Below are 6,941 nucleotides of genomic sequence, written 5' to 3'. Positions count from 1 at the left end.
TAAAGTAGACCCATACTATTTATTTATTTATTTTGAATATTTCTTAATTTTTTCTTTTGTAGTAATAACTTGTGTCATGCGCGTCCAATTGTATTACATGATTATTTTTACCGGGTATAGATAATCCCTACCCAAATTCAATATTTTTAAAATTTAACTTTAATTATTTTTATTTTTCCACTTTTAGTTTAATGAGTAAGTCTACACATTTAAGATTTGATGAAAAACAAAAAATAAAATGTTTACAAAAAATATTATTTTGATTCAAAATTTATTTACAACTTTATAACATTTTTTAACTGATCTAATTATTATTTCACATCATGTTTTTGGTTAACTTGACAACTTATCAACATATTTTCATTATTATCATTTATCAATTTGAATGCATTTAAATTATCACCACCGTTTCAATATCAACACTGTATGATATCTACTGGAATAAGTCTCGTGAAAAAAAAATAAGTACATTTTCTTACTTATGTCTGTTCTGCACCAATAATTAAATTAACATCTTAAATACTAAAGTCTAAAATACATATTACGATTAATGTGTTTGAATATTATACTGTAGTTAATAATAGGTGGTTCTGGTAATATTTTCCTCTCCACTTAAAGATATATCTAAAATCTTTAGCAATGGCGTCTACTTTTAACCGGTCTTTGATACACATATGTTTTGCTACACAATTGCTACACAGTGTACAGTGTACACATTACTTTTTTTATCATTATTAATTACTCATTCTAATTAGAACATCAATTTTTCAAATCATAAATAGAAATAAAGTAAAATATAATTTTTATGTACTATTAATAATTTATAATAACAAAATAAAAATTTGTTCACACTATCGACTTTGTCAAACAATAACTATTCGGGAAAGGCAGATAGCGATATCATTTATTTTTGTTAATATTTTTAACATGTAATTTGAAGGTATTAATAGTATCAGATTAATTTGATAGAATGTATACAACTGACGCACAAAATGTTATCTGGATGAGTATTGCACTTACATATGTATCAACGACTGGTAAAGAACCTAAATATTTTAAAATACTTACGTTAAAGAGTTTTCAGGTTGTTTACAATACAATCTTAATAAAATTATGAATTTGTAAATATTAAAAATTATATACTCGTTAGGCATAAATTGTGTGCGACCAACCTTAGTATTTAATCTTAAAATATTATTCTTATAATTTTTTTTTTGCATATTTTCTTTTTGTAGCATGACACGAAAATTCAAATTATTTAATTAATTAATATAAATTAAAATATATATATTTTTAATATTATTATAGGAACCGGATCTATATGCACAAAAAGTTCTAAAAATAATATGCTTCTAAAAAAGCTGTAATATTCAAAATATGCACTTAAAATTAAATCGAAAACATTTTATATAAAATTATCTAAAAATATTTATTAATTAATTAAGTAATAAAAAGGTTTTGAATGTGTAAAAAGTATTTCTTCATCTTCACTAAGTTCTTTGCCACTAACATTCTTTATCTTCAATAAAATATTAGCTCTGATCGGCTTCCGTTGAACACTTGAACTCTATTATATGAACAACAAATTTATCCATATTAATATAATAATAATATAATATATATATGTCGCATATGAGTAAGTCATCTTATTTTTGGCAATAAAGACTGTTCGTAATATTATCGATATTATGTGGCTGTGAATGTGAAAATACGATTAAAAACAAATATATATGCTATAAATAATAATATGCATTATATAACTACAAATATGCATTTAATAGGTAAAAACATTGAAATATGCAAAATACAATTTGTATTATTTTAGTACAAATGATCTAAATTGGAAACAATTCTCATCAGATTTCAAAAAACTTATTCCAACACGAATGTACATTTACATACATATCCGGACTCTAATATTATTAATATAAAAACACAACGGGTGTAGACATTCTTTGATTTAATTACCTAACTTGAAACTATATGTATTTTAGACAAATCATTGATGTTAGTAGAAAACATCATTATTAGTAAAAAAAACAAGTAGTACCTACTATAGTCTATATTAAAATATATAAATTGTATATGAAAATATTTAATTAAAAAATCTATTATAACTGATATACATAACTTAATATTCATTTTTAAATGCACACATGTAATAAAATCTAAAAATGTATTTAAGGTGGAATAGGAATGATTACAAATGCAGAGATGGAAACAAGTGATATTTCACAAGAATCAGCTGAAGAATTTAAGAAACTATCTGTAGACTTTAATATTGATGATGATAGTCAAGTAAGTTTATTTATTATTACATGAATAAGCAGGTGTTTCAGAAAAAAATAAAAATAAAATGGACTATTAACAGTTTATTTGTATGATGCCAAAAATCTAAATAATAACATTGATTATTAATACTAAATAATCATAATCAATGATAATATTAATAAAAACAAAATCTTGTACAATGTATTTTTTGTATTCAAAGATTAAAGTTGAAAAAAAAGGGCTTAGCAAATAATAAATATTTATTGGTGTTGGTACTTAAGAACTTCAGGTTGTCGTATGTGTTCATAATTTATTATAATTACAATTTGTTGTTTTAAATGTTTTTTTATTTTAATTAAATAAATATCTAGACCTTGCTATTATGATTTATGAATTTCAAATTAAAATAAAACAATACACAATATTATACAAGAGTAAAATGTGAATCATTAACATGGTAATTAGTAGTTGTGCAATATCATAAACAGTTTTATTATATTATAGTATATACTTCTGAGTTGTATTATTAACTGAAAATCATTCAAACATGGTTTAGCCAACCCCAGTGTTTCCCAATCTATGGGTTTCAAAATATTCTTAAAAATTCTTATGTTAAATTGTATTTGATATCCTTACAGCTCTACGTATAATAAAAATGTAAAGTACCTTTATTCTATAACTACTATTGTAGGACATAGGTGTTACAACAGATATAATTATATTTTTAGTAACTACTAACTTTTTTATTAATTTATTATGATAATTTTATCATCATCATAGAAATTTTTTTGTCTCACAAGTGAGTAACATACCAAATTTATGTTTAACAGTTTAACCTTTTTATTTTAAAAATTAGAGTAAATCAAAACCTATCATGAAATTTAATGGTAAGAACATTATCTTTTTTTTATATTTTGGTTTTTTACAATATATTTTTTAATTATTAAATTTGTTTGTAACTTTTGCGTGTATAAAAATATATTTATGTTCTATCATTAAGTTTCATTCTAATTTTCAAATTATACCACTTTTTTTTTAGCAGGGGAGCGTACCAAACATAGATTACATTTTTGGGTTGCCAGAACCAAAAGGTTGGGAAACATTTCCATTGCTTATATTATGTAAATCTTTGTAATTTTTTCTGTATTTAATATTATAAAAAATAAAATGTTTGAAGTTAGGTAAGCACATTTTTAATCAAAGAAAGTAGCAACAATATTATATTAATTTCTATATGTATATTGAAGAAACAATAAATAAAATATAATATTAGCAGTTTTATTCAAATAATTACATTTTAAATGCCTATTTTGGCGTATGTTCTTTTTTATACTTATTAAATATTATATTTAGGTTAAATCACCATTTTAAACACATTTTTGTGCATATTATGTATTATTAAATTAAATGTTTATATTACCCATTGAACCAGCTCTTGAACACATTAGAGACCCAACTCCTATCATTGTACAAGTATGATCGCGGAAAATAAAATGTTTCTGACTCATGATTATCAAAATTGCAGTACAAATATATACGGTTATAAAACTATAAACCGATCTTTGTATGATTTTCGTTATGATTACATAACTATGATCATAACAAGTTATTGTATGTATATTTTAATTAAGTCTGATTTATTTTGTTTCAGCTAAAAGAATAATTTTCGTAAATGGAAATAGTTATTACTATACAAGTGAATAATATAAATTAACTTACTTATCTTATTGTTTTTAATGAAAATCATAGAATATTACTATAGTTAATGTATTTACTAATATACAATTATAAATACCAGTGGTTGGCAACCTTAAAGGACTTTGGGACCGTATTAAAAATTAAAAAAGTTTCGCAACAAAATTTCAAATCTTTGAGTCTTATTTAAAAAAAATAATGACCGTATTGAATTGTCTTGCAGGCTACTGGTTGCCAACCATTGATTATTTATATAGTACAACATACAAAAGTTAAAATGTATCTTTAACTGCTAGATATTAAGTTTAATATAAAATGTTTTTAATTTTATTATTTTTAAAATACTAGTTCCAAAAATAACGGCTACAACAGATTTATTATACAATCATAATATATTAATGTACAGTATTTTAAATTATTTGCAGCACATGAAACATACATTTTTATAATATATATATATAAACAAATTCATTTTTATTAATTTTAATTAGTTTATTAAGAGTACATGATACCCGCATGTTGACTCTGCTTTACAAGTGCATAACATAGCAAACTGTACGCTTAACAGAACATGTGTAGCTCCGTTAATTTAAAAATTAGAGCTAATTGACCTCATAAAATCTAAAGGTATAATTATTATCTATACTCGAGTCATTGAGAAAGCGCTACTGGGCGGCGCCCAAAACTCGTCCGATCTCGAGCATTCCCACCACTAAATTAGCCTATACGCTGGCCGCCGCCACCATTGTTGCTACAACTATAGTGTAGAGTGGGAGAAATTTGTGTACAAAAACGTGGAGCTCGTTCATTTGGATGCCCCAATGAATAGCGCTCTCTGAATGGCACTAGTATAGGTAACCTTATAGGCTTTTTAATATATTTTAATTTTGAAGCAAATTTAAAGTATATTAAGATGTACAAATAGAGCTACACGTGTTCTGCTGAACGTTAAATTTGCTATATTACGCACTTGTAAGTTGGAGACGACACATGCAGGTATCACGGCCTTTTGAGGTTTTAAAAGTAATGATTTAAAATGTATAATTAAATTATAATTATTATTGTAGTTCTTAATTTTTTTGATTATGTTGAGCCTGATTTAAATTTAAGATTTGTGTACAATGAAATACCATAATATGATTTTGTTTCTAAATAATAAATAATATATATTATAATTTAAATAATAAATATAATTGTTAGTGTTGTTGATGCCATATCAGTGACCATCCCTTTAATTGGATTATTATTGGCACAATACTAACCAAATTCCTCTTTTCCGTTACCAAATTTAATTTAATCCTTCGGTTTCATCAGCTTTTTCTAAACACTTAAATTGGTATTTTTAAATAATTTGTTTTCTTTTAGTTGTGCTAGTTGAGTAATGACTTTACTGGTTGTTTCCTATATGTTTATTTAGTTTCATTATCCCATTTCTGTACAATAATATTAACAAGAATTGTATCCTAAAGCCTATCCAAGTTTTAGTTGCAGATTAAGAGGACGCTACACCCGCACGTATTGTCTCCTTCTTACAAATTGATATCAGAACTAAAAAATAAAAACAATGTTCCACGGTAAATGTTCTCTTCTTTAAAGTGTAACATTTGGTGGTTTAGCTTGGACTACAGCATGTGTGGTTCTTACCCGTGCATCACAGTATTTGCAATGTTTTACATTTGTAAGACGGAGACAAAATATGCGGGTGAAGCATTCTCTTGATGATGCATTACTATGTCATTGCTTCCAGTGCTCACACATGTATAGAGTACAGAGATTGCTTGAGGCCGTGCAGTATTATAGTTTAAGGACAACATTGTTATGGGTTCAATGACACAATAAGTTATCATTAAAGTTAGGGATTGGAATTGGAGTAACTGTCATACGAGAGATATCAGCATGTTTCATTTTCTACTATGTTTGGTAATGGTTTTTCATAAATGTATTCGGTGATGAGACGTATTAACAACCAATATTGGATATTAACATAACAATGGTACTTTGCTACGTGTTACAAATTGTGTTAGAATTATTTCCAAATAACAAAAATGTAATAGAAATCACTTTAAAATAAATAAATAAATTACTTACTTACTTAATAAATTATTTAATTAAATTGTCTCGGGATACATAGAATTAATATAATATATAAATAATATAATTAATGTTGTTAAACGTCAATCAATGTCGTAAATTTTGGAATAAATGGTTCTATTATTTCATCTATTCTTAAAAAAGACCTAGGTGTACTTCTAACTATTAACCTTAAGTATCATTCTCATATTCGGTTGATTAGTTGTAAGGCTATTCAAATGTTAGGATTTCTTAAACGTATTTCATCTGAGTTCAGACTTTGTTCTCCCAAAACCCTGTGCCGCTCTCTTGTTCGTCTCATACTCAAGTATGGTTGGTTTCATAAACTGCTAGTTGTGACTATTCCAGAGAAAGTTCTAAGGCATTTCTTAACCTTTCTTTCGCCGGTTTTGCTTTAAATATTCCCTCAGCAAGTAATGTCTATTGGATTCTAGACGATTAAAATAATATATAAAAGAAAAAAAAACTCTTTGTTACATTGGGAACAAATGCAGTTTAATTCCCACGCGATTTTTTCGATTATTTTTTTCTCAAAATGAGTGTTTTAAAGCACTGAATACAAAAAGTCTAATTGAAAAATTCTTGTATTTTTTTACTTAAAAAGTTATATCAAAAAAACAATAAAACAGTTAATTTTTCAAAAATACGTGATATCCTCGATAATAATATAGAAAAAACTTTTTGATTTTCTTCAAAATTGTATGTTTTTTATGATAGATGGAAATATGCAAATAGATTTTAACTATATAATAGTATTTGCTGTTTAAAAATACGTAAATTAAAACCAAAATATACACAGTAGGTATCACAGCTTGATATCACAATATCCCTTGGCAGTGACTACGCGTGTATCGGCACTCGTTGCTACGCTTCTCGGCGCCCGC

Source organism: Acyrthosiphon pisum, chromosome X (genome assembly GCF_005508785.2).
Source record: "Acyrthosiphon pisum isolate AL4f chromosome X, pea_aphid_22Mar2018_4r6ur, whole genome shotgun sequence".
Lineage (NCBI taxonomy): Eukaryota > Metazoa > Arthropoda > Insecta > Hemiptera > Aphididae > Acyrthosiphon > Acyrthosiphon pisum.
This window is presented reverse-complemented; position numbering follows the sequence as displayed.